The sequence below is a fragment of the Schistocerca cancellata genome, chromosome 11 (genome assembly GCF_023864275.1).
Source record: "Schistocerca cancellata isolate TAMUIC-IGC-003103 chromosome 11, iqSchCanc2.1, whole genome shotgun sequence".
In the NCBI taxonomy this organism is placed as follows: Eukaryota; Metazoa; Arthropoda; class Insecta; order Orthoptera; family Acrididae; genus Schistocerca; species Schistocerca cancellata.
In genome coordinates, this window is record NC_064636.1 from 71,374,090 (window position 1) to 71,395,848 (window position 21,759).

The following is a 21,759-nucleotide window of genomic DNA, read 5'->3' on the forward strand; positions in this document are numbered from 1 at the left end:
ATCTATACATGAAGCAAATAATGACGAAAACAGACGGAAGTTTGAAGAGTGGGATTAAACTTTAGGGTGAAAGGATATCAACGATAATTTTCGCTAATGATAATGATATCCCTACTGGAAATGAGGAAGAATGACAACACTTTTTGAAAGGAATCAACAGTGTCATGAGTACTAAGCACTGGAAGTAGGCTGACAAAAGACTAAAGTTATAAGGAGTACCAGGAATGAGCTTAGGGATACTTAATATGCAAATTTTGTGCCATGAAGCAGATGAAATAAAGGAGTTCTGCTAGTTTGGATGGAAAATAAGACAAAATGGACGAGACAGGGAGGGCATAAACAACAGACTAGCACAGCTGATAAAGGCATTCCTGATCAAAAGAAGCTTACTGGTATCAAAAATCGGTCTTATCTTGGAGAAAAAATTTCGGGGAATGTGCATCTGGACACCGCATTGTGTGGAAGCGAATCATGGACTGTGGTAATAACGGAACAGAATTGAATCGAAGCGTTCGGCATGAGGTACTAAGAAGGATGTTGAAAATTAAGTAGACTGATATGGTAAGAAGTGAGAGGTTCTTTGCAGAATCGCTGAGGAGCGAAACATGCAGAAAAGACTGACAAGAAGGCAGGAGAAGATGAGAGGATATTTACCCGTATTAACACATCGGGCAATAACTACCACGACACCTGAAGGAGCTGTAGAGGGGAACTCTATAGGGAAAAACAGAGATTGGAACATATCCAACAAATAACTGAGAATGTAGGATGCTAGTGTTCCTCTGAGATGAATAGATTTGCACAGGAGGGGATACGTGGCAGGCCACATCAAGCAAGTCAGAATTTCAAAATAAGTGAGGAAGATCAGCCTGAAGTTTGATATATATCAGACTGGTGCCTCCTGGTATAAAGCTTTCCGTTCCTATCAGCATGACGTACCCAGCACAGCACGCTGCTACAGGCTCACCTTGAAGAAGGGCATGTACTCCTGGAGAGAGCTGTCGACGAGGGTGTCTCGGCAGTAGGAGAGGAATGTGCTGATCCTGATGTCCTTACTCCTGGTGATGATGTCCTTCAAAGCAGACACAGGGTACCCTGTGATCCCAATGAACCGTGCCTTGCCTGCCTCCACCGCCTCCTTAAGCACAGGCAGGGTCTCGTTTATTAGCATTTCCGGATCTGGAGCAAACTCCACATCGTGCACCTGCAAACGGGAATGCACAGATGCTGGTAAATGTTTATATGAACAGTGCTAACCATTAAAAGTGCAACACCACAAAGAGGCATGCAACAGCCACCAACCTGACGTTGTGTGCTATGCAGTCCAGTCACACTGATGTGACTAGAACCTATGTTCAATGTGAACATGCAATAACCACTCAAAGACAACAGGTGACAGACTACAGTGGAGGATATATAAAGAGGGGGGAGGAAGGGGAAGGACACAGGTAAACACTGTAGCAATTGTTGTAAAGTGGAAACAGAATTATATACCCAACATCCAAAAAGGAATGACCATTAGCTTCTGGCCCTAGAATGCAACCATTTCAGAATGGCTGCATTTGTAGGCTGTTGGCACGCTGCTATGGGTAAAATATACTGGCGCCGAGGCAACTGTGGCGCACCACAGGCCATAGATGACAAAAGTGAACGACCAATGTAGATCATGATGTTTAGTTTGTGGGGCATTCAACTGTGTGGTCATTAGTGCCCATACAATGCTCCAGTTTCTATACAGTCCAATTTTGCCACTGATGACGATGATGAAATGATGAGGTCAACACAAACACCCAGTCCCCGGGCAGAGATAATCCCCAACCCAGCCGGGAATCGAACACGAGACCCTGTGATCCAGAGGCAGCAACGCTAGCCACCAGACTACGAGATGCAGGTGGACCAATGTGGAGATGTGTTCAAGTGAACAGATGTGCAGCTATTAAGCAACTGACAGCCCAGATGAACCAAGAGGCAAACAAAAGTGTCACCTCCTCAACAACCATTCAGCATATGTTGCTGCATAAAGACCTATGCAGCAGGTGCCTAGTCCATGCACCCACACTGACTGCAATAGACTGGCGATGAAAGCTGAAATTTGCTCACGAATACCTCAACAGGACGTCTACTGAATGACGACAGGTGGACTTTTCAGATGTATCAAGTTTTAGGTTTCATTGGATGGATAGCTGTTAGTATATAATGCATGAGACATATGAAAGGAAACATTCTGCCACAGGCGGGAGCAGTATGATCTGGGGGTTGTTTTCATGGAATTTCCTGGACGGTCTTGTTATTCTGGAAGTCACAATCGATCAAGACAAGTATACATCTATTCTTAGAGCACATGTACGCAGTTTGTTTTTCCTCAACACCATCTACCAACCAGACCACGCATTGTGTCACACAGCTCACAGCGTATCTGCAGGTCTGAAGAGCACCAGGATGAGTTTGAATTGGCATCATGGATCCACATGCTTGTTGGTACCTTCCAGAACCACACAGATTCGCTTCCTGCTAATCTCGCACTGCAGAGGGTGGTTATTCAAGTTTTGGACAAGTGGTCACATTGATGTGACTGGACAGTGTGTATTTTCAGGTATATGAATGATTAGCATTTCAGTACAACTGTATAACACAGAATTAAGGTTGTTTATATCGTCTTCTGACTATATGCACGTACACTATGTAGCTGAAAATGACATACAAGTTCGTGGCACCCTCCATCTGTAATACTGGAATTGAGTATGGTATTTGCCCACCCATAGGCTTGATGACAGCTTCCACTCTCGCAGGCATATGTTCAATCAGGTACTCGAAGGTTTCTTGGGGAATGGCAGCCCATACTTGACGGAGTGCTGCACTGAAGAAAGGTATCAATGTCGGCCTGTGAGGCCTGGAAAGAAGTCGGCGTTCCAATACATCCCAAAGGTGTTCTATGCGAATCAGGTCAGGACTCTGTGCAGGCCAGCCCATTACAGGGATATTGTAGTGTAACCACTCCGCTGCAGGCCGTGCATTATGGACAGGTGCTAGATTGTATAGAGAGATGCAATCGCCATCCACGAATTGCCCTTCAATGGTGGAAAGCAAGAAGGTGCTTAAAACATCAGTGTAGGCCTGTGCTGTGATAGTGCCACGCAAAACAACAAGGGGTGCTAGTCTCCTCTATGGAAAACAGGACCACACCATAACACCACCGCCTCCAAAATTTACTGTTGACACTACACAGGCTGGTAGATGACGTTCACCGGGCATTCGCCCTACCCACACCCTGCCATCGGATCGCCACATTGTGTACCGTGAGTCGTCACTCCACACAACGTTTTTCCACTGTTCAATCGTCTAGTGTTTACGCTCCTTACACCAAGCGAGGCGTCGTTTGACATATACTGGTGTGATATGTGGCTTATGAGCAGCTGCTCGACCATGATATTCAGGTTTTCTACCTCCCACCTAACTGTCATACTACTTGCAGAGGATCCTGATGCAGTTTGGAATTCCTGTGTTATGGTCTGTATAGATGTCTGCCTATTACACATTATGGCCCTCTTCAACTGTCGGCGGTCCCTGTCATTCAGTCAACAGACAAAGTCAGCCTGTACGCTTTTGTGCTGTACGTGTCCCTTTACGTTTCCACTACACTATCATATAGGAAACAGTGGACCTAGGGACCTTCAGGAGTGTGGAAATCTCGAGTACAGACGTATGTCAGAAGTGACACCCAGTTACCTGACCACATTTGATGTCCGTGCATTCCGTGGAGTGCCCCGTTCTGCTCTCTCACGATGTCTAATGACTACTGAGGTCGCTGATATGAGTACCTGGCAGTATGGGGCAACACAATGTACCTAATATTAAAAACGTATGTTTCCGGGGGTTTCTGGATACTTTTGATCACATAGTGTATAAATTAAAGTTTGACACTTAGTTTCTGGCTGTACATACAAGTTAATCTCAGGAACTGCTGTAGGGTTTTTGATGTGGTTTTCTCTACCAAAAAGACTAATTCATGAGGAAGGTTTATGTGTATGATTTATAAACATTTCGTGCTGGCTGCAGTATGGTCCATTCAAGTATCTAGCTGCCATGAAAATGACACTGTTGCCATCTAGTGGTGATAGGTGTATGGCTGCCTGACAGTAGCATCAAACCGGCGCGAGCTACCTCTGTAGCAAGGCTGGTGTGCGCTACCGCCCACTTCCTAAATGACGTATTGGATATTAAACTGACAAGAACAAATTGCATAGTGTAGAGCTACTATTTACGTGGTGTGAAGGGAAATGTGGGGAAAGTTTACATAGAAAGTGTAGTATCTCGCACCAGACTGCCATTACAGTCAGCCAGAACGGGTGGTGCAGTAGCTTTCAGATACCAACACTGCCATGAGATATCATGCAAAACACCAATTAAACATTGAACAGAAAACATTTTTGCCTCCTGAGAATGTAGTTCTTACTTATGTTAAAGTGAAGATAATCTGTTACACAACAATGTTCTCTGAATTTTATTTGTAGCTGAACACATCAACGCTACCACAGACAAGTTATCTAGTTGTAGATACTTACTATAGCTCTCTCCATGTGAAGCGAGGGTGGGTCACTAGTTTTGTATATAACGACATATTAACAGCGGGATTTCTCATTGGTAAATGTTTGTTTGTTTGCGAGAAGATACTGTTATGTTTCATATAAAAATGAGAAACATCTTCAAGCACATACTGACCTGTTGAGAGTGTTTTTGGCCAATTTGCAACGTTTTTGATGGCCAGAATGCGATTTTCAATCTGCAGCGGAGTGTGCGCTGACATGAAACTTCCTGGCAGACTAAAACTATGTGCCAGAACGAGAATCGATCTCAGGATCTTTGCCTTTTGCTGCCAAGTGCTCTACCAACTTACCTATCCAAGGACGACTCACGACCCATCCTGACAGCTTCAGTGCTGTCAGTACCTCGTCTCCTACGTTCCAAACTTCACAGACGCTCTTTGCGAATCTTGCAGAAATAGCGCTCCTGGAAGAAAGGCTATTGCGGAGACGTGGCTTAGCCACAGCCTGGGGGATGTTTCCAGAATAAGGTTTTCACTCTGCAGCGGGGTGTGCACTGGTATGAAACTTCGTGGTAGATTAAAACACAGTGAGCATTCAACGGTTGCCCTGGCCAACATGCCGGATTACTCACCCAGAGATGATATTCGGCCACAGGTTGCTGAGAGACTGGCCCGCCACCACTCGGCAGCCACTATGACTGGTGGACTCTGACACTGACACCAAGGAGTGGGGAATGACGTACCCATATGGGTCATCAGACTCACTTCTCTCTATTGTTCACAGTTTTTATGATCATGATACACCCATTTTTCTTTCATTATCTATGACACATAATTTTTTAAGACTACCCGACTTTCTTACTTTTTTTTGTCATTGGGCGTTGCTTCTCAGTATCTCTATCTAAGTTGTATATTCTCGCTACACTTATACTGTACATATGTAAGCTTCGTTTTTCATTTCCTGTAGCTTAAAATGCCAAAACAGGTCGTGGAATTAACAAAGTTCATATCAGCAAGTAGGGTGGCCTTTCATTTATTGGTATAATGTGCTAAAGATTAAATTACTCAATGACTTTATAAATGAAGACAGAGGTTTTTTTGTTTTAATTCTTTGTGGAATCTTGCTCTATACCTGGTCAGACAAAAGAGGATCAGGTTAGTGCTAATTACTGCCCTGTTGATGTGTTATTATCTATAAAGGATGCCGTTGGCCATCTTTGGTCATGTTATTGTGTGTATTTTCTCCGTGTATTGTCTCTTGTTTCCTGGATGTTGGCCCTCCCACTGAGGTTTTAAATTGCTTTGCACAGCTCTCTCTCTCCCTTGCTTTTTCTTCCTTGAAAATGACTGGCTTTTCACATGTCAGAATATCGGCTGCCTTGGTAACCGCTTCCAGTCCACATACCCATAAGTTGTTTGAACAAGTAGTCATTTCATATTCAATGCTACTCGCTTGATGAAAGAACAGTAAAGGCGTAAATGACACAGATCTCATGCACGCAGCCATCTGCCCATACATCCCACCTATCCACCAATTCACACACCCATCCATCCACCACCCATACATGCATCCATTCACCGACCAATCGCAGTGTGGGGTAGCCTAACTGTCTGAGATGCCTTGCCACAGTTGGCATGGCTCCCCATGTCGGTCGTTCGAATACTCCCTCAGGCATGGGTGTGTGTGTTGTCCTTAGTGTAAGTTAGTTTAAGTTAGAGTAAGTAGTGTGTAAGCCTAGGGACTGATGAGCTCAGCAGTTTGGTCCCATGGGAACTTACCACAAATTTCCAAAAATGTCCACTAATCCACACACCCACCCAACCACACATTGATCCATCCATTGATCAGTCCATCCATCCATCCCATGCATACATACATCCATCTACCAACCCATCCCCTGCCTGTCCACCCACCCTATCTATTCATCTATCCATTCATCTGATAACATGTATGAATTGTACACAGAGGTCGCTCACCTGCAAAATGTCGACATAGTCCAGCTGCAACAGCTTGAGGCTCTTCTCGATGCTCTGCCAGGTCTTACTCGCTGAAAAGTCGAACATGCGGCGAGGATCCAGTTCATAGCGGCCCACATTGGTCCCTACATAGTATGCCTGGCGGGGGACTTCCTTCAGGGCCTGAAAAGGCACCACTCAGTGAGGGATTCAGCAACGAAGGATACAGAAACATACCACATGGAATGTACCACGTGGAAATGATACAAAACTTAATGGCATAACATGAGGCTTCTGGATCTATATCTATACCCATGTCTGTGTGCACATCCACATCTACATCTGCACCTGGCCCTTCACCAACATCTACATCTCTGTTTACATTTACATCTACATTTATATACATGTAACGGCATCTATATCTATGTCTCCATGCAAAACATATCAGACAAGAAAAATACCTTCAGACTTAAATGTGAATTTAAGAAACCAGATTCCAAAGCAGGCACCTTCTGATAGTTGTATATATTACTGAGCCATCAGTTTGGGAACTTACTTCTGCAAACTACTGATACGAATAAATCACAGGTAAAATGCAGAAATCGACCTCAGGGATGATTGGTTTGGGTTACAGAGAAATGCAGGAACGTGCAACGCTGTACTGACCCTACGACTCATCTTAGAAGATGGGTTAAAAAAAGGCAAACCTATCTTTATAAAATTTGTACACTTAGAGAACGTTTTTAAAAATTTAAGATGAGCACAATGTTGGAGATTCTGAAGGTAAGAGATATAAACGAAAGATTATCTACAACTTCTACAATAATCAATGGCAGTTATAGGTGTAAAAGCACATGTTAGGGAAATAGCAGTTAAGAAGGTAGCGAGACAAGATTGTTGCCATCCCTGGTGTTATTCAGTCTGTATGTTGAGCAGGCTATGAAGGAGCCCAAAGAAAAACTTGGAGAACGAATTAAAAAGTCAGGGGGAAGAAAAAAGCCTTGAGGTTACCGACGACATTTATTTTCTGAAAAAGACGGTAAATGATTTGGAAAGGGAGTTAGTCGGAATGATTTGTGTGTTGAAAAGGGGTTATAAGATGAACATCAACAAAATAAAAATAAAGATAATGGAGTAAAGTAAAATTAAGTGATGCTGAGAGCATTACATTAGAAAATGAGTCACTAAAACAAGTAGACGTCTTCGCTTTTTGGGGAGCAGAATAGTTCACGATGGGTGAAGTAAAGAGGGCAGATTGGCAATACCAAAAAACAAACGTTTCGCGATAAGAGAAATTTGTTGTTGTTGTTGTGGTTTTCAGTCCGAAGATTGCTTTGCTGCTGCTCTACGCGCTACTTTATCCTGCCCAAGTACCTTCATCTCTAAATAACTACTGCAACCTCATCCTTTTGAATCTGCTTACGGTATTTATCTCTTGGTCCCCCTCTACAACTTTTATTTCCCACACTTCCCTCCAAGACTACTATAAATTTATACTCCCTTGACATCTAAGAATGTGTTGTATCGATTGATCCATTGTTTTGGCCAAATTATGCTACAAATTTCCTTTCCCTCAATTTTGCTCAGTGCCTCCTCATTAGTTACTCTATCTACCTATCTCATCTTCAGCATTCTTCTGTAGCACCACATCCAAACGCTTGTACTCCCTTCTTGTGTGAACCTTTATTGTTCATGTATCTCTTCCATTCTAGGCTACACTGCAGAGGAACGTGTTCAGAAAGGACATCATAACGCTTAGATTTATATTCGATGTTAACAAATTTGTCTTCTTCGGAAACGCTTTTATTGCCATTGTCAGTCTATATTTTACATCCTTCCTACTTCGCCCACCATCAGCTACTTTACTGCTCAGGGAGCAGAACTAATCTACCACTTTTAATGTATCATTTCCTAGTCTCCCTCAGTATCGGTTGACTAATTTCCATTACCCTCGTTTTACGTTTGTCGATATTCATCTTGTTTTCTCTTTTCAAGACACTACCTAGTCCATTTAAGGTTGGTTGGTTGGTTTGAGGAAGGAGACCAGACAGCGTGGTCATCGGTCTCATCGGATTAGGGAAGGATTGGGAAGGAAGTTGGCCGTGCCCTTTCAGAGGAACCATCCCGGCATTTGCCTGGAGTGATTTAGGGAAATCACCTAGTCCATTCAAAACTGTTTTTCAAGTTCTTTGCAGACTCTGACAGAATTTTAACGGCACTGGCAAACTTTCTCCCTGAACTCTAATTCCTTCACCAAATATTTCTTTTGTTCCTTTTTACTGCTTGCTCAAGATACAGATTGAATAACATGGGGGATAGCGTACAACCCTGCCTCACCCCCTTCCCAACCACTGCTCCCTTTTCATTCTCCTCGACTCTTATAACTGTAGTATGGATCCTGCACAATTGCACAAAATCTTCCTTTCGCTGTATTTTGCTCCTGCTGTCTTCAGAATTCCAGACTTTTCCAGTCAACATTGCCAAAATTTCTCCAACTCTACAACATCTACAGGTGTAGGTTTCGCTTTCCTTAACCTAGCTTCTGATTTAAGTTGTAGGGTCAGTATTGCCTCAGGTATTCCTACACGTTTCCCCAGAATCTAAACTGATCTTCCCTGAGATCGACTTCTACGACTTTTTCCATTGTTCTGCAAAAATCGGTGTTAGTACGAGGGTGAGTCAAATTAAAAACTTAAATATTTTTTAAATATTATTTATTGTGCAGAAGTGGTACACTGCTGTATCACTTTTCAACATAATCTCCTCCGCGCTCAATGCAAGCCCTTCAACACTTACAAAGTGCATAAATTCCTTTAGAAAAAAATTCTTTTGGTAGTCCGCACAACTACTCATTCACTGCATGGCGTACCACTTCATCAGAACGCAACTTCTTTCCTCCCATTGCGTCTTTGAGTGGTCCAGACATATGGAATTCACTTGGGGCAGGGTCTTGTAAGTATGGTGGATGAGGAAGACACTCAAAATGCAGGTCTGTGATTGTTGGAACTGTTGTACGGGCAGTGTGGGGCCTTGCAATGTCATGCTGCAAAAGGACACCTGCTGACAGCAATCCACGTCGCTTTGATTTGATTCCAGGCCGCAGAGGATTTTTAGGAGATCTGTGTATGATGCACTGGTGACAGTGTTCCGAAAAGAGAGTCAGCATAACTTTCCCTGTCGATGATTCTGTTCGAAACTTCTTTGGTTTTGGTGATGAGGAATGGCGCCATTCCTTGCTCGCTCTCTTCGTTTCCGGTTGGTGGAAGTGAACCCAGGTTTCGTCCCCAGTAACGATTCTTGCAAGGAAGCCCTCACCTTCTCTTTCGAAGCGCCGATGAAGTTCTTCACAAGCATCAACACGTCGTTCTCTCATTTCAGGAGTCAGCTGCCGTGGCACCCATCTTGCAGACACTTCGTGAAACTGGAACACATCGTGCACAATGTGGTGTGCTGACCCATGACTAATCTGTAAACATGCTGCAATGTCATTCAGTGTCACTCGGCGGTTTTCTTTCACTATGTCTTCAACTGCTGCAATGTCCTGTGGAGTCACAACTCGTTGTGCCTGACCTGGACGAGGAGCATCTTCCACTGAAGTCACACCATTTGCGAACTCCCTACTCCATTCGTAGACTTTCTGCTGTGACAAACATGCATCACCATACTGAACCTTCATTCGTCGATGAATTTCAATAGATTCCACACCTTCACTAAAACCGAATAACAGAACGCTGTTCTTCCCTGGTGCAAGTCGCAATTGGGGCGTCCATCTTTATACTGATACTGCGATGGTATGTGTGCATCTGCACTATGCTGCCACCTACAGGCCATTCTGCATGCTGCTTGTAGCACGCTTACCAACTTACAGCACAACGGCGCGAAATTTCGATTTGTTATTACAAATATAAGGTTTTCATTTGACTCGTCCTCTTATTTTGCAAGCATTTGTTATTAAACAGATAGCACGGTAATATTCACTCCTGCGAGCACCTGCTTCCTTTGTAACTGGATTTATTATATTATTCTTGACGTCTGAAGGTATTGTGCCTGTCTCATACGTCTTGAACACTAGCTGCAATAGTTTTGTCAAGGCTGCCTCTCCCATGGATATCAGTAGTGCTCCATGGGTCTTGTTTGGAGTTAGGTCTTTTAGTGCTCTGTGAAACTCTTCTCGCGGTATACACGGTGGCCTACTTAAACATTTCGGCGCAAATACATCTGGAACAACTGTAGATATAGACAAACACTTCCACAGGTGTGAATGTAAGGCAGGGGTTCATGAAAGTAAATACTATATGATATTCTAAAACGCAAGCAAATATTATTTTCAACAGAAATTTGTGTTTTCTTCTGAAAAGGGGTACCTGTATTATTTGTCGTGCCATCAATAACACGAAAAATCACAAAAATAATGACATTCGTTCCATCGCATACGATAATTACATTTCTGGAAATTGAAAAGCGAAGATGACGCTTGAAATAAACGAAACACGGCGCTACTGCACATCCCGAGATGCAAGCGTCAAACCGACGTTGCTCCAATAGCGTTGTGACGGCGCACCACGATGCGACAAACGCTGTACTTATTGTTATTTACGATGTTATTAAGTAGACTGGAAACAATAGATATGTCCAGCCACATACACTGAAAAATAAGGAAAGAGTTTACTCTTTCGTGTTTTATTGATCTTTACTAAAGTACTAGCATGTACATAACAGTAAGAAGCAAACGAATACCATGGACCAGGGTAAGGATAATTAACGGCTGATCAAGGACATAACAGAGTGGCAGATGGTGGTAGTACGCACATTACTGGCCATTAAAATTGCTACACTACGAAGAAATGCAGATGATAAACGGGTATTTATTGGACAAATATATCATACTAGAACCGACATGTGATTACATTTTCACGCAATTTGGGTGCATAGATCCTGAGAAATCAGTACCCATGGCCATAATAACGGTCTTGATACGTCTGGGCATTGACTCAAACAGAACTCGGATGGCGTGTACAGGTACAGCTGCCCATACAGCTTAAACACGATACCACAGTTCGTCAAGAGTAGTGACTGGCGTATTGTGACGAGCCAGTTGCTCGGCCAGCATTGACCAGACGTTTTCAATTGGTGAGAGATCTGGAGAATGTGCTGGCCAGGGCAGCAGTCGACCATTTTCTGTATCCAGAAAGGCCCGTACACGACCTGCAACATGCGGTCGTGCAGTATCCCGCTGAAATGTAGAGTTTCGCAGGCATCGAATGAAGGGTAGAGCCACGGGTAGCAACACATCTGAAATGTAACGTCCACTGTTCAACGTGCCGTCAATGTGAACAAGGGGTGACCGAGACGTGTAACCAATGGCACCCCATACCATCACGCCAGCTGATACGCCAGTATGGCGATGACGAATACACGCTTCCAATATGCGTTCACCGTGATGTCGCCAAACACGGATGCGACCATCGTGATGCTGTAAACAGAACCTGGATTCATCCGAAGAAAATGACGTTTTGCCACTCGTGCACCCAGGTTCGTCGTCGAGTACACCATCGCAGGCGCTCCTGTCTGTGATGCAGCGTCAAGGGTAACTGCAGTCGTGCTGCTGCAAACGTCGTCGAACTGTTCGTGCAGATGGCTGTTGTCTTGCAAACGTCCCCATCTGTTGACTCAGGGATCGAGACGTGGCTGCACGATCTGTTAGAGCCACGTGGTAAAATGCCTGTCATCTAGACTGCTACTGATACGAGGCCGTTGGGATCCAGCACGGCGTTCCGTATTACCCTCCTGAACCCACCGATTCCATATTCTGCTAACAGTCATTGGATCTCGACCAACGCGAGCACCAATGTCGCGATACGATAAAGAGCAATCGCGATAGGCTACAATCTGACCTTTATCAGAGTCGGAAACGTGATGGTACGCATTTCTCCTCGTTACACGAGGCATGACAACAACGTTTCACCAGGCAACGCCGGTCAACTGCTGTTTGTGTATGAGAAATCGGTTGGAAACTTTCCTCATTTCAGCTCGTTGTAGGTGTCGCCACCGGCACCAATCTTGTGTGAATGCTCTGAAAAGCTAATCAGTTGCATATCACAGCATCTTCTTCCTGTCGGTTAAATTTCGCATCTATAGCACGTCATCGTGGTGGTGTAGCTGTTTTAATGGCCAGTAGTGTAGTTGTGTGACTTGACATATGTATTGTTTGTAGTCCACTTAATAACAGTGTACATAGCAATAAGTACAAATTTCAGGCATTACCTCTCATGACAGACAACGCAGAGGCTAACGGGCTTCACTTAACGACTGAGAGTAATGGCGTTTACGTAGAGTTGTCAGTGCTAGCAGACAAGCAACACAGCATGAATTAACAGCAGAAATGTATGTGAGGCGAACCAAGAACGTATCCGTTAGCACAGAGCGGCGAAATGTGGCGTTAACGGGCTGTGGCAGCAGGGGACCGACACAAGTGCCTTTGCTAACAGCGCGACATCGCCTGCTGAGCCTCTCCTGAGCTCGTGACCGTATCGGTTTGTACCCTAGGCTGGAAAACGGTAGCCTTGTCAGGTGAGCCCCGATTTCAGTTGGTATTTAGAGGGAGCCAGGGACTGGAATACATCCAGCAAATAATTGGGAGCGTAGGCTGGAAGTGCTACTCTGAGATGAAGAGGTTGGCACAGGAGAGGAATTCGTGGTGGGCCAGATCAGACCAGTCAGAAGACTGATGACCTCAAAAAAAAAACAAAAAAGACAGAGGCTTACAGACAGGCGTCTTTCCCCCACATCATTTGCGAGTGGAACAGGAAAAGACTAGTGGTGCCAAGTGGTATCCTCCACCATGCACTGTAAGGTGGTTTGTGGACTGTGTGTTAGATTTAGATATAGAGTATGTAACGTTGCATTCCACAGACAACCTTCTGCAAACAACAACTTGTTCGGTTAGTATGTTTTGTTCTTTTTTAGCTAGGCTGGGCCGGCCTGGCTTACCTTACCCAGGATGTCTTTGGAGCGGCCCTGTCTGTACCAGGGGGCTGTGTCGATGTAGTTGGCCCCCTAGCGGATGGCCTCTCTGATGGTGGCGATGCACTCCTCCTCTGTGATGCTCCTGCACACAGCGGAGTACTTCGTTACAATATTTCCTCCGAATGTACTGGAGGAGTAGCAACTACAGTGACACGCCCGCTAAATCCACTGCACAGAACAGGTGATTAGGGTTGTGGAAAGGGCCAAATAAGGTGTCTGTCAGGTGCACTCAAAATTGTAATTTATTGTAATTTTATAACACTTTTAAACCAAAACGGCCAATGGACCCACCCGATTGCACCACGCGGAGATAAATCCCTGGTCCGCAGCAACCGACTGACTCCTCTCAGAATGCCGACAACGTGGTAACTAAGCATGCACGAAGACAATTCGGGAGTCAATGCACACACACACAGCCGACTCATGAACGATCGGCGAGCCAAAACACGTCGTCCGGTAGGAAGACCGACCGAGGATCCACCAGGACTGTGGCCCGGCTCAAGTGATGATTGGCTGCAATGGTTGGGCGAGCCATGTCGACGCAGACCCCGCTGCTCCAACCCGACTGCACCAGTGCTGCATTGCAAGTCCAGACTGCGCTCCAGACACGTTCCAACTGACTGGCAGGCCGAACTCGCGACACAAAATCGCCACTCTAACTCGCTTACGGCAGACGACGACTGGGAAGTACCCTACTGGCCATTACAATTGCTACACCAACAAGATGACGTGCTACAGAGGCGAAATTTAACCGACAGGAAGAAGATGCTGTGATATGCAAATGATTAGCTTTTCAGAGCATTCACACAAGGTTCGAGCCGGTGGGGACACCTACAATGTGCTGACATGAGGAAAGTTTCCAACCGATTTCTCATACACAAACAGGAGTTGACCGGTGTTGCCTGGTGAAACGTTGTTGTGATGCCTCGGGTACGGAGGAGAAATGCGTACCATCACGTTTCAGACTTTGATAATGGTCGGATTGTAACCTATCCCGATTGCGGTTTATCGTACCGCGACATTGCTACTCGTGTTGGTCGCGACCCAGTGACTGTTAGCAGAATATGGAATCGGTGGGTTCATGAAGATAATACGGAACGCCTTGCTCGATCCCAACGGCCTCGTATCACTAGCAGTCGAGGTGACAGGCATGTTATCTGCATGGCTGTAACGGATCGTGCAGCCACGTTTCGATCCCTTAGGCAACAGATGGGGGCGTTTGCAAGACGACAAACATCTGCACGAACAGTTCGACGACGTTTGCAGCAGCACGGACTATCAGCTCGGAGATTGTGGCTGTGGTTACCCTTGACGCTGCATTACAGACAGGAGCGCCTGCGATGGTGTACTCGACGACGAACTTTGGTGCACGAATGGCAAAACGTCACTTTTTCGGATGAATCCAGGTTCTGTTTACAGCATCACGATGGTCGCATCCATGTTTGGTGACATCGCAGTCAACGCACATTGGAAGCGTGTATTCGTCATCGCCATACTGGCGTATCACCCGGCGTGATGGTATGGGGTGCCATTGGTTACATGTCTCGGTCACCTGTTGTTCGCACTGACGGCACTTTGAACAGTGGACGTTACATTATAGATGTGTTACGACCCATGGCTCTACCCTTCATTCGATCCCTGCGAAACCGTACATTTCAGCAGGATAATGGACGACCGCATGGTGCAGGTCCTGCACGGGCCTTTCTGGATACAGAAAATGTTCGACTGCTGCCCTGGCCAGCACTTTCTCCAGATCTCTCACCAACTGAACACGCCTGTTCAATGGTGGCCGAGCAACTGGCTCGTCACAATACGCCAGTCACTACTCTTGATGAACTGTGGTATCGTGTTGAAGCTGCATGGGCAGCTGTACGTGTACACACCATCTAAGCTCCGTTTGACTGAATGCCCAGGCGTATCGAGGCCGTTATTATGGCCAGAGATGGTTGTTCTGGGTACTGATTTCTCAGGATCTATGTACCCAAATTGCGTGAAAATGTAATCAAATGTCAGTTCTAGTATAGTATATTTGTCCGATGAATACTCCTTTCTTATCTGCATTTCTTCTTGGTGTAGCAAATTTATTGGCCAGTAGTGTAATAGCAGCCAAGCAAAGATACTACGAGAGGGTACATATCGATACGCGCTGGTAACGCCAGTCATGGTCAGGCAAAAGGGAAACTCAGTGACAGTAGTAATTTAAATTAGCGTAGCGAGGTGGAAGTACGTTAAAAACAGGCTGTAAAATACATGATGGCGTGAACACGAGCTATGCACGGCTCATACAGGAGTGGAAAATCAAGAGAGTGGCAGTCTGACTACAAAGGGCAAAGATGTAGGATAACCACAAGTGTCAAATAGTTCAGTCACAGGAGTAAGTATGCAAGTTAATAAACGCCGTCGATGTAGTGACGGCTAGTCTGGGAGAGTAAGATTAGCAATACCTTCACATCAGGCTTTACAGGATTAGTCGACGACAGCACCGTGCGAGGTGGTGCAGTGATTAACACACTGGACTCGCATTTGGGAAGATGACAGTTCAAATGCGCGCCCATTCGTTCAGATTTACGTTGAGAGCGAAGTCTTTCGTGACGGCACTGGTATGTAAAACATTCTGGGTGTTCTTGCCGCGTCAGTTCGGGATAAAAGGAGATGATGCGCCCTGTTAAGGACAGTCTCAGCCTCAGGGTCCCTGGAATTTATAGTACACCGTGTGAGTGTGGAAACAATTATGTAGGTCAGACCATTCGCACCATTTGCGACCACTGTGCAGAACTCCAACGGCATATTAAAAATAGAGAACTAGAGAAATCGGCAATTGAGGAGCACAGCCTCGCTGACAAACATTAAATAGTGTTTGGTGAAACAAAAAGTTTGTCCCATGCCTCCATATACTGGGACTCTGTTGTTAAGGAGGCTGTTGAAATACGAATGAGCGTGAAGAACTTTAACCGTGATAGCGGATACTTTCTTTCACTGGGATGGTTATTGTTTTAATTTGTGCTCGAAAATTAGCGACGTGGAATACTTATGAATGACAGGGCCAGATTTCAAGATCGTGTTGATTTATAGTTTCCGTTGCGTACATTAACACTGGCAGATCTTATACCCAATCATCTCGGAACTTCACAGTTCGCTGGTGGCCGAGCGGTTCTAGGCATTTCAGTCTGGAACCGCGCCACCACTAAGGTCGCAGGTTCGAATCCTGCCTCGGGCATGGATTTGTGTGATGTCCTTAGGTTAGTTAGGTTTAAGTAGGTCTAAGTTCTAGGGGACTGATGACCAAAGATGTTAAGTCCCATAGTGTTCAGGGCCATTTGAACCATTTTTAGAACTTCGCAGCTGGGAGGCAGAAAAGGACTTGTGAAAATCCCACTTATACCAAAAACACACAATAAACGAGAGGAGCCGTGTTAGATAATTACGAAAACGTTGATGGCTGTCATACATTACAATGTCTTGTTGTTGTTGTGGTCTTCAGTCGAAATACTGGTTTGATCCAGCTCTCCATGCACTCTATCCTGTGCAAGCTTCTTCATCTCCCAGTACCTACTGCAACCCACATCCTTCTGAATCTGCTTAATGTATTCATACCTTGGCCTCCGTCTCCGATTTTTACCCTCCACACTGCCCTCCAATACTAAATTGGTGACCTTTTGATGCCTCAGAACATGTCCCACCAACCGATCCCTTCTTCTAGTCAAGTTGAGCCAGAAATTCCTCTTCTCCCCAATTCTATTCATTACCTCCTCTTCAGTTATGTGATCTACCCATCTAATCCTGCATTCTTCTGTAACACCACATCTCAAAAACTCCTATTGTCTTCTTGTATACATTGCTTCACTTCCGTACATAGCTACACTCCACACAAATGCTTTCAGAAAGGACTACCTGACGCTTCAATCTATACTCGATGTTAACAAATTTCTCTTCTTCAGAAACGGTTTTGTTGCCATTGCCACGCTACATATTATATCCTTCCTGCTTCGACGATCATCAGTTATTTTGTTGCCCAAGTAGCAAAACTCACCTACTACTTCAAGTGTCTCATTTCCTAATGTAATTCCCTCAGCATCAACCGACTTAATTCGACTACATTCCATTATCCTCATTTTGCTTTTGTTGATGTTCATCTTATATCCTCCTTTCAAGGCACTGTCCATTCCGTTCACCTGCTCTTCCAGGTCCTTTGTTTTCTCTGACAGAGCTACAGTGTCATCGACAAAGTTTTTATTTCTTCTCCCTGGACTTTAATTTCTACTCCAAATATTCTTTCGTTTCCTTTACTGCCTGCTCAACATACAGATTGAATAACATCGGCGAGGGGCTACAACCCTGTCTCATTCCCTTTTTGACCACCGTTTCCCTTTTTTGCCCCTCGACTCCTATAACTGCCATCTGGTTTCTGTACAAATTGTAAATAGCTTTTCGCTCCCTGTGTTTTATTCCTGCCACCTTTAGAGTTTGAAAGAGAGTATTCCAGTCAACATTGTCAAAGGCTTTTTGTAAGTCTACAAATGCTATAAATGTTGGATTATCTTTCCTTAACCTATCTTGTATGAGAAGTCGTAGGGTCAGTCTTACCTCGTGTGTTCCTACATTTCTCCAGAATCCAAACCAATCTGCTTCGAGGTCAGCTTCTACGAGTTTTTCCATTCTTCTGTAAAGGATTCGTGTTAGTATTTTGCAACCATGACTTATTAAACTGATAGTTCGGTAACTCTCACACCTCTCAGCACCTGCTTTTTTTGGAATTGGAATTACTATATTCTTCTTAAAGTCTGCGGGTATTTCACTTGTCTTATACGTCTTTCTAACCAGATGGGACCTCTCCCAAGGCTATCAGTAGTTTTAATGGAATGTTGTCTACTTCTGGGGCCTTGTTTTGACTTTAGTCTTTCAGTGGTTTGTTAAATTCTTCACGCAGTATCATATCTTCCTTCTCATCTTCCATTTCCATAATATTGCCCTCAAGTTCATCGCGCTTGTATAAATTGTCTATAGACTCCTTCCACCTTCGTGCTCTCCCCTCTTTGCTTAGAACTCGTTTTCCATCTGAGCTCTTGATATTCATACATGTGGTTCTCGTTTGTTCAAAGGTCTTTTTAATTTTCCTGTATGCAGCATCTATCTTACCACCAGGGATATATGCTGGTACATCCTCACATTTTTTCTGTAGCCACGATTCCATGTTTTAGACCTGTTTATTCCCTTTCATCTGCCTCTTTATTGCATTTTTATACTTTCTGATTTCATCGATTAAATTCAGTATCTTTTGTGTTATCAAAGGATTTCTACCAGTCCTCGTCTTTTTACCTACTTGGTTCTCTGCTGCCTTCATTATTTCGTCTCTCAAAGCTACCCATTCTTCTTCTACTGTTTTCCTTTCCCTTGTTCTTGTCATTCGTTCCCTAATGCTCCCTCTGAAACTCTTTACAACCCTTGGTTCTTTAAATTTATCCAGGTCCCATCTCCTTAAATTCCCATCTTTTTGCAGTTTCTTCAGTTTTAATCTACAATTCATAAACAATAAATTATCAACAGATTCAATATCTGCCCCTGGTAATGTTGTACAATTTAAAACCTGGTTCCAAAGTCTCTGTTTTAGCATTATATAATCAATCAGAAACCTTCCGGCGTCTCTAGTTCTCTTCCACGTATACAACCTTCTCTCATTGTCTTAAAGTAAGTGTTAGCTGTGATTAAGTTACGCTCTGTGCAAAATTCTACTGGGTGGCTTCCTCTTTCATTCCTTTTCCCCAGTCCATATTCACCCACTACTTTTCCTTCACTTACTTTTCCTACAATCGTATTCCAGTCGCCCATGACTACTAAATTTTCGTCTCCCTTAACTATCTGAATACTTTTTTTTTATCTTATAATACATTTCCTCAATCTCCTCCTCATCTGCGGAGCTAGTTGGCACATAAACTTGTACTACATTGGTAGGTGTGGGCTTCGTGTCTATCATGGCTGCAATAATGCGTTCACTGTACTGTTCACAGTACCTTATGACTGTTAAATATGGAATGCCACAAGGATCAGTAATGGGTCCTGTTCTGTTCTTACTCTATGTAAATGACCTAAACATAAGCAATGACAGCAGTAAAATATTTGAATATGCTAATGATACGAGTGTTCTAATTACAGGAAACTCAGAAGAAACTATTGTAAAAAACATAAAAGAAGCCACTGACAGGCTAACATGTTACTTTGATGACAATGACTTAATAATAAACACTGAAAAAACTGTAGCAATGGATATACACACAGCACAAACAAAAAATCTGATGTCACCCAATCTAGAGCTATATGGAGAGACAATTGCCAAAACAGCCTGTACCAAATTTCTTGGACTTCATCTACAAGGCAACTTGAAATGGCAAGCACATATTGAGCAAATAAACAAAAAATTAAGTACTTCTTGATTTGTGTTACATACATTAAAAAATTGTACCAGCTACAACATCCTTTAGTGTGTATATTATGTTCTGGGGAAATTCTGGAGAAGTCATCAAATCATTCAAAATTTAAAAAAAATTATAAGAATAATGGGAGGGGTAGATAATCACAAATCATGTAGACCATTGTTTCAAAAAAGTATGATTCTGCCACTTTCTTGCATATATATACTTGAAAATATAACGTATTTAAGGCAAAACGTACATACAAAAAGACCACTCATCACTCAAAATCACACATTACACAGCTATGATAAAATACAAAAAATGGATGTACATGTTCAAAGCGCCAACACAGTTACTTCAAAACTGCCTTATCCATCCTAGTATCAAACTCTACAATGCCTTATCAGATACCATTAAACACACACAAAACATTGGTCATTTGAAATATAAGCTGAAGTTGTACTTGGTTGATCACTGCTTTTATACAGTAAATGAATACCTACAAAAATAAATTTTTCTGTGTTAACCCAATGTAGTCTCATTCAGAAGAACATTTGTATTTTATCTCTCTGTATATAACGTAACAACATTTATTTAAGTATTCATCATTAATTGATATATTAATGTGTGTTACTATGTACAAAGGTATATTATATGTAAAATTGTTAATATTAACATAAAAATCCAAATATCTCTTGCACATTGTGCAGCCGTAGATGAAAATGGATCAATAAATGAATTCATTACTAAGAATACTCCTGCATTACCCCTATTTGATATTTTATTTACAGCCCTGTATTCACCTGATGACAAGTCCCATTCCTCCTATCACCGAACATCACTAATTCCCACTATATTTAACTTTAACCTATCCATTTCCCATTTTAAATTTTCTAAACTACCTGCCCAATTAAGCGATCTGACATTACACGCTCTGCTCTGTAGAACGCTAATTTTGTTTCTCCTGGTAATGACATCCTCCTGAGTAGTTCCCGCCCTGATATCCAAATGGGGGACTATTTTACCTCCACAGTATCTTAAGGTTCCATTTAGCACAACATAGTAATAAGGTGTAGAATACGTAAATAAGACGTACTTCCAAGAGGGTAACAACACACTAAACTCACAACAAAAATCACATGTGCTACTGCTGCTGCCCAGTCGTCGCGTTTGTGTTTGTTTACATCTGATTTATTCTTATAATGAAAAATGGCGGTCAGAGTGTCAGGTAGGACATACCCATATAGGCTGCTGAGGACGCCGCCGCCACAGCCGAGGTGAGACACGTAGAGGCCAGTCTCGCCCAGTGGGTTGTAGCGCATGGCACGCACCGCTGCCTCGTTGTGGAAGCCGGGCACGAAGGTGAGGGTTAGGCTGGTGGGGGGTGAAGTAGGGGGCGACATGCCTGCCTGCAGCTGATGCTCTGCCTGCTGTCAGCTGCTGAGCTGGAGGGCAGCGAGGCGTGCAGGGGGGGAAGGTGGTCGTGCGTTGCGGTCAGTCTGCTGCAGAGAGCTACGTGCCGTCCTGGAAACATTGGCATGAATGCAATTGCTACAACATAGGATACCTCTGCTTGTTACAGTTCTGTTCCTAAAGCACATATATTTTTTCTCTCTTCACACACAGTATAGCTAGACTACTACAGTATATGATCAAAAGTATCCAGATAGTTGTTACAGTTTTGCTCCTAAAGTACATATATTTCCTCTCACTCCACACAAGGCATAGCTATACTACTACACTATATGATCAAAAGTACCCAGACACCCCTAAAATCATATGTTTTTCATATTAGGTGAATAGTGCTGGCATCTACTGCCAGGTGCT

The 21,759-nt window shown here is 43.7% G+C and overlaps 1 pseudogene; it reads right to left on the reverse strand.

Annotated features, from left to right (window-relative positions):
• The window catches only part of LOC126108217 (uncharacterized), a 42,079-nt pseudogene extending 20,744 nt beyond the window's left edge, over positions 1 to 21,335 (reverse strand).
• Positions 21,336 to 21,759: the final 424 nt, after the last annotated feature.